The sequence below is a fragment of the Citrus clementina genome, unplaced genomic scaffold (assembly GCF_000493195.1).
Source record: "Citrus clementina cultivar Clemenules unplaced genomic scaffold, Citrus_clementina_v1.0 scaffold_5, whole genome shotgun sequence".
NCBI classification, from domain to species: domain Eukaryota; kingdom Viridiplantae; phylum Streptophyta; class Magnoliopsida; order Sapindales; family Rutaceae; genus Citrus; species Citrus x clementina.
The window spans coordinates 6394071-6400794 of NW_006262201.1; the positions used below are offsets into that span (position 1 = coordinate 6394071).

Here is a 6724-nt window from a genome sequence, read left to right on the forward strand (position 1 = left end):
TTCTGTTAAAAATGCCTTCTTTTGAACATGCATGTTTCTCTTTTTAGTACACAAATCTTTAAGAAACTTGGCATAAGATGGAACTTGCTTTATAGCATCAAGTAAAGGGATGTTAACACTTACCTGTTTGAAGATTTCGAGAATCTCACCTGTAGATTTTCCCTTCTTTCCTTTAGCTAACCTTTGAGGAAATGGAGCTTTGGGAACGTATTCTCGTGGGTTAGTTTCTTCTTTCTCCTCCGGTGATGAGTCCTCAACATTCACAGGTACAATTTGATTTTCTTTTGTCACCGGCATCTCCACTTTGTTGTCGACTTCCTTTCCTTTTCGCAAGGTCATTACTGCTTTGATCTCTCCATGCTGCTGTGGTGAACTGGTACTTGCTTCATGCACTCCTTTAGGGTTAGGCACTGGTTGACTTGGAAACTTACCTTTCTCAACGGTCATTGCCAAGGTCTGAACTGAAGAAGCAAGTTGTCCCACCATCTTCTCGAGGCTTGAAACTGATTGGGCTTGTGAGTTGAAGCCCGCTCTCAATTCATTTCGTAGTCCATCAATGGTGCGGTTCTGTTGCTCAATCGTAGAGTGAGTAAGATTCTTGAGATTTTGGAATGAATCCTCCCATGGTCTAGGTTGAGAGTAGTTCTGGTTCTGATTGCATGGTCTAAATGGTGGCTGAGAGGCTTGAGGATTTTGTGGAATTGGTGGAGCTGGAGCTGTTGGTCCATTCTGTTGGAATCCTTGAGACCATGAAAAATTGGGGTGGTCTCTCCATCCAGGGTTATATGTGTTGGAGTATGGGTTGTAATTTGATGGCTTTCTCATTACACCTATGGCATTGGCTTGATCTGAGTATGAGTCATGGTCATGTGGCTCTGTTGATTTAGCAGTCGATAATGATGCTATTTGTCGAGAGAGACCTTCAATTATCGCTTTGACTTCTTTAATTTCTGAACTTGATTCGCCAATTTGAACCTCATTCACTCCTTTAATTCTTCTAGTAGTCCTGAGTGATCGACTCCGTTGTTGGGAATTATCTGCTTGTCGCTGGAAGAATTCCCAAATCTCTGATGCACTTTTTGACATTAACTCTCCTCCACTCGTTGCCATTAGCCATTCTTGCACATTCGGCAATAATCCTTCCAAAAAGTATTGGCATTGGTGCCATTTCTCGTACCCATGATGTGGACACTTCAAGAGTAGCCCATTGAATCGCTCCCATGTTTCGAAAAATTGCTCGTCCTCTCTCTGGGTAAACTCCGAGATTTCCCTGCGAATAGCGTTGGTTTTATGCACTGGGAAATATTTATTCAAAAATTTCGTTACCATTTGTTCCCATGATGAAATGCTATTAGCAGGTAAAGTATTTAACCATGAACGAGCTCTATCCTTTAAAGAAAATGGGAATAATCTGAGTTTAACATCATCGTCTGAAAAATTTTCATATTTAAAAGTTTGACAAATGGCATGAAAATCATTCAGATGATTATATGGATCCTCATTTTCTAAGCCATAAAATGTGGGGAGACAATTTAGCACACTAGGTTTTAGTTCAAAACTCCTAGCAGCTACATTTGGGTATCTTATGCATGATGTGCTCAAATTAGCTAAGGGACTAAAATAGTCCTTAAATGGCCTCTCCTGTGGTGCTTGTAAATCCATTTTATTTTTAACGTGTTTGTGTGTGCGAAGTGTTTTTTCTAATTCAAGGTCTATAGGTTCAAGATTAGGTAATAATGACCTACGACCATGCATGCAAAATAAATAAAATAAAAATAAAGATGCAAACAAAACAAAAAATAAAGATGGGAACAAAACAAATAAAAATAAAGAAGAGGGAGAAATTACGATACTAACCTTATTGCGCTATTACAACCTTTCTATAAAAATACACAAAAATAAATACGTGAAAGAAATTAACTAAAAATTAAATTAATAAGATAAACAAAAAAAATTACAAAGAAAAATAAATGGAAAATTAAATTACAAAATTTTAAAGAAGAGAAAAAGAAAAGAAATACTAACCTTTAAATGTAGATTCACTTTTTTTTTTCTTTTTTTTTAATAATAAAAAAAAATACAAGAAAACAAATAAAAGAAATTATTCACAAAAATTAATTCTATGAATTAAAATTACTTACCTCCCCGGCAACGGCGCCAAAAACTTGTTGTGCAAATTTTAATGTACTCGCAAGCGCACGAATCTGTTGTAGTATAGATTAATGGTGACGAGTGTCGATCCCACGAGAAGGTGGATTTTAATTGTGTAGAATTAATTTTTGTGAATGGGTGATTGGATTTGTGGTGGAAATGATTGGAATATGCTAAAACTTAAATTAAAATGGCGAGAATAAATTCTAAAATTGGTATTGAAATGGTGAGAATAAATTGAAGAGAATTCTATTGAAATGACGTACTTGGGTATCTGGATCCGTATCAACATGCATCATGGGCTAAATAATCCGTATTAATGCCAATTAAATCATGAGGGGGGAATCCACACCTCATGAACCACGCTCTAATCAATATGGTGCTAAGGGCTTATCGTGCCAAATAATAATAACCTTGTACTAGGGGGCCGGTGAAACCAAGGCGGTACTAGACAAGAATATTATTATTTGTCGACGAGAAGTCAAAACATCCACAAAAACTAGAGGGGAAGAGAAAATAAATTTACCAAATTAAGCCCATGACACATGTTGAGACTTCACCTTCAACCCAAGCTCGAACGGAAATTAGCTACTCATAATTGAACTAGGGGCAAAATGGAAATTTATTAAAATACGAAGAAAATACAAGATGGAGAAGGAATTACAGAAAATGGATCCCAAAAATGGATTCAGAGATATCCAATTAGGGGGGGGAGGCCCCCTTTTTATAGATACATGGAGTAAATCATGGCCATCGGATTAAAAACAGTTTGGACGCTCAGGATTGCGCCACGTCATCAGTCAACAGTCCACATTTGACCACGCGGATGAACAGTAACACGGTTTGACCCGACTTTGAACAGTAACGCGGTTTGGTTGAAAATAATCCTGTGTGATGCATGCACCGTACGCGAGATTTTTCGTCCACTGATATGCTGCCACGTCACCATCAACAGTACATAAGAATTTTAGTCCAACAGGATCGTGACACCTCATCAGTCAATGCCACATCATCGGTCAATGCCACGTCATCATCCGTCTATGTGAACAGTGTCGTGAACAGTAACGTATACAGTACCATACACGTGAATAGTACCGTACATGTGAATAGTGCTATTTTTCCTTTTATGCTCCTCCTAAGGTTTTCGACCGTCCTGAGTTCAAAAGTGATGTCCGTTTTGCCGTCTGATCTCTCCTTTATTGTGAAATGACTATAATGCCCCTAAAATACATAAAATACTTAATTAAAATAAAACACATGTAATTAAATCACAAGAAGGTTAAATATATAAAAGTAAGGGTTGTTAGTAAGACTTAAAATGTAAAATGACGGTTTTCTCCTTTATAAATATGCATTTTCTAATACTCAACAGAAATCTTGTTGGCAGCAACACAAATCAGCAACAATGATAGTAGTTCGTATAACAAAGGCAGAGGAAAATTGCATTGCAGCCACTACAACAGAGATAACCATACAGTTGAGAAGTGTTTTCACTTGCATGGCTTCCCCCCTAGTCACAAATTTCACAAGAAGTGTGAGAAATCTGGAAATAAATCAGGGCCTACAGTTAACAACTCACAACCTGAAACGCCAAGTTTCACGCAAGAGTAATACCAACAAATCATGGCTCTCTTGAATAACGGTAATGCTCAACCTAAGGCAAATATAGCAGGTCAGCTTTCCCTTTTTTGTCTTTCATCCCATATTAGCTCATCTCATTTGAATAAATAGGTAATAGATAGTGGTGCAACTCACCATATCACATCTACTCTTGATTTGTTATCTGAAGTAAGTCCATCTCCACACACCTCTGTTACACTACCCAACGAAAACAAGGTTCAAATAGACTCAATAGGCTCAACCAACTTTGCTTCTGATTTTTCTCACTCAAATGTTTTCCATGTACCCTCGTTCTGTGTCAACTTGTTGTCTGTTAGGAAAATGACAAAGTCCTTGAATTGTTCAATCACTTTTTTTGCTGGCTTTTGCATCTTACAGGACTTGGCAACGAAGAGGATGATTGGTCTGGGGAGACAACATAACGGTCTTTTTTATTTCTCTCCAAATATTACACATTCGCCTAATTTGCTCACTCCTCAAGTCAACCAGACATCTTCACAACCAAATTTGTGGCACAAATGTCTCAGACACCCTTCCATCCAACCAATGAAACACCTTGTAGATTTAGTACCAGAAATTTCTTTCTCTTCAAATAAAGTTTGTGATATTTGCCCTTTGGCTAAACAAACAAGGTTACCTTTTGGTTTAAGTATTATTTCTACTAAAAAACCTTTTAAGTTAATTCATTGTGATATTTGGGGACCTTTTCGAGTTTGTTCTCTTTCAAGTGCTTATTATTTTTTTACTATTGTGGATGATTACCCCAGACATACATGGATTTATCCTATGCGGTTTAAATTAGACACACAAAATTTTTTAAAATCTTTCTGTGCTTTTGTTTTTACACAATTCAATCATAAAGTTAAAAGGTTTCACACAGATAATGGCAAAGAGTTTACTTCCATGCATAACTTCTTTAAGGATGAAGGAATCCTTTATGAGCATAGTTGTGTTTCCACACCTCAACAAAATGGTGTAGTAGAACGCAAACATCGACATATTCTGAATGTAGCCCGAGCCTTGAGATTTCAATCTCATTTGCCTTTAACCTTTTGGGGCAAAAGTGTTCTTACTGCAGTTTATCTTATTAATCGCATACATACACCCTTACTTTCTAGAAAAACGCCATTTGAAATTCTACATAAAAAGCCACCTACTTACGACCATTTCCGTGTGTTTGGATGTTTATGTTTTGCTACCAATGTCGAACCTCAACATAAGTTTGATCATCGTGCCCGCAAATGCATTTTTGTTGGGTATCCATCAGGTCAAAAGGCTTACAAAGTTTATGATCTAAAAACTAATAAAATTTTTTCTAGTCGAGATATTATTTTTCATGAGAATGTATTCCCTTTCACAGACTCCAAATGTGATATCAATCATAATTTACAAGTTTTACCTTTATCTATACCAGACCATGATGCTCAGTTAATTCCCATCGTTCCACAAGAGGACAATACATCTTTATCCGATGAATCTCAACCTGTACCTTCATATAACCAGCCCACTCAACCTACGCTAAGAAGATCTGATCGAATTCGACAACCTTCCACTTGGCTCCGTGACTTTCATTGCTCACAAGCCACTCTGTTGTCCCCCAGCTCAATGTCATCTTCTATGCTTCAGTCTCGGCAAGGTACACGTTATCCTTTAGTTAATTTTGTCTCTTATAATAATCTTTCCTCTTCTCATCGCTCCTTTGTTGCATCTATCTCTAGTTCTGTTGAACCTAACACATTTGCCCAGGCTGAGCATGATCCCAAGTGGCGTGAGGCCATGAATTTGGAAATCGAAGCTCTTGAAGCCAATGGTACTTGGACTCTTACTACATTGCCCAAATGGAAGAAACCAATTGGTTGCAAGTGGGTCTATAAAATAAAGTATCGTTCTGATGGCACAATAGAACAATACAAAGCTCGATTGGTAGCTAAGGGATACACTCAAATTGAAGGGATGGATTATCAAGAAACATTTTTCCCAGTTGCCAAACTTATTACTGTGCATTACATTTTGGCTATTGTTGCTGCTAGAAATTGGACTCTCCATCAATTAGATGTTCAAAATGCCTTCCTTCATGGTGATCTAGCTGAAGAGATATACATGCTTCCGCCACCAGGTTATAGTCGACAGGGGGAGAACTTGGTTTGTCGACTTAATAAGTCACTATGGATTGAAGCAAGCTTCACGTAATTGATATTCCAAGTTTTCTTGTGCCATTCGCTAAGCCGGCTTCAAGCAATCTATGGCTGACTACTCTCTTTTTACTAGAGTGCATGGAGACTCATTCACAGCAGTATTGATTTACGTTGATGACATGATAATAACAGGCAATAATCCAGTGGCAATAACAACTCTAAAAAATTTCCTTGATGAACATTTTAGAATCAAGGATCTTGGAAAGCTAAAGTATTTTTTGGGAATAGAGGTGGCTCGTTCCAAGAAAGGCATTTGCATCTCCCAGAGTAAATATGTATTAGATATACTTGATGATATGGGACTCTTGGGAGCAGCACCAGCTTCTTTTCCTATGGAACAAAACTTAAAGCTTACGCTATCAAGTGGTGACCTTCTCAAAGACCCATCAAAGTATAGAAGACTTGTTGGCCGTCTCATTTACCTCACAATCACAAGGCCTGATATTAATTATTCTGTACATCTTCTTAGTCAGTTTATGAATCAACCTCGCAAGCCACATTTAGATGCGGCAATTCAAGTCCTTCGATACTTGAAAGGAACACCGGGACAATGACTATTTTTTCCAACAGAAAATAATTTGAAGTTAACATGTTATAGTGATGCAGATTGGGGAAGTTGTCCTACCACAAGGAGATCAGTTACTGGATACTGCGTATTTCTTGGTCCTTCCCTCATCTCTTGGAAAACCAAAAAACAAACAACAGTTTCACGGTCTTCAGCAGAAGCAAAATATAAAGCCATGGCAGCCATTACTTGT

General features: G+C 37.6%; 1 non-coding gene across 1 annotated transcript; it reads left to right on the forward strand.

The window, feature by feature from the left end:
* The first annotated feature begins 1174 nt into the window (after positions 1–1174).
* Positions 1175–1278, forward strand: LOC112098673. The gene has a single exon (XR_002905783.1). It is a non-coding gene; the product is annotated as a small nucleolar RNA R71 (small nucleolar RNA).
* Positions 1279–6724: the final 5446 nt, after the last annotated feature.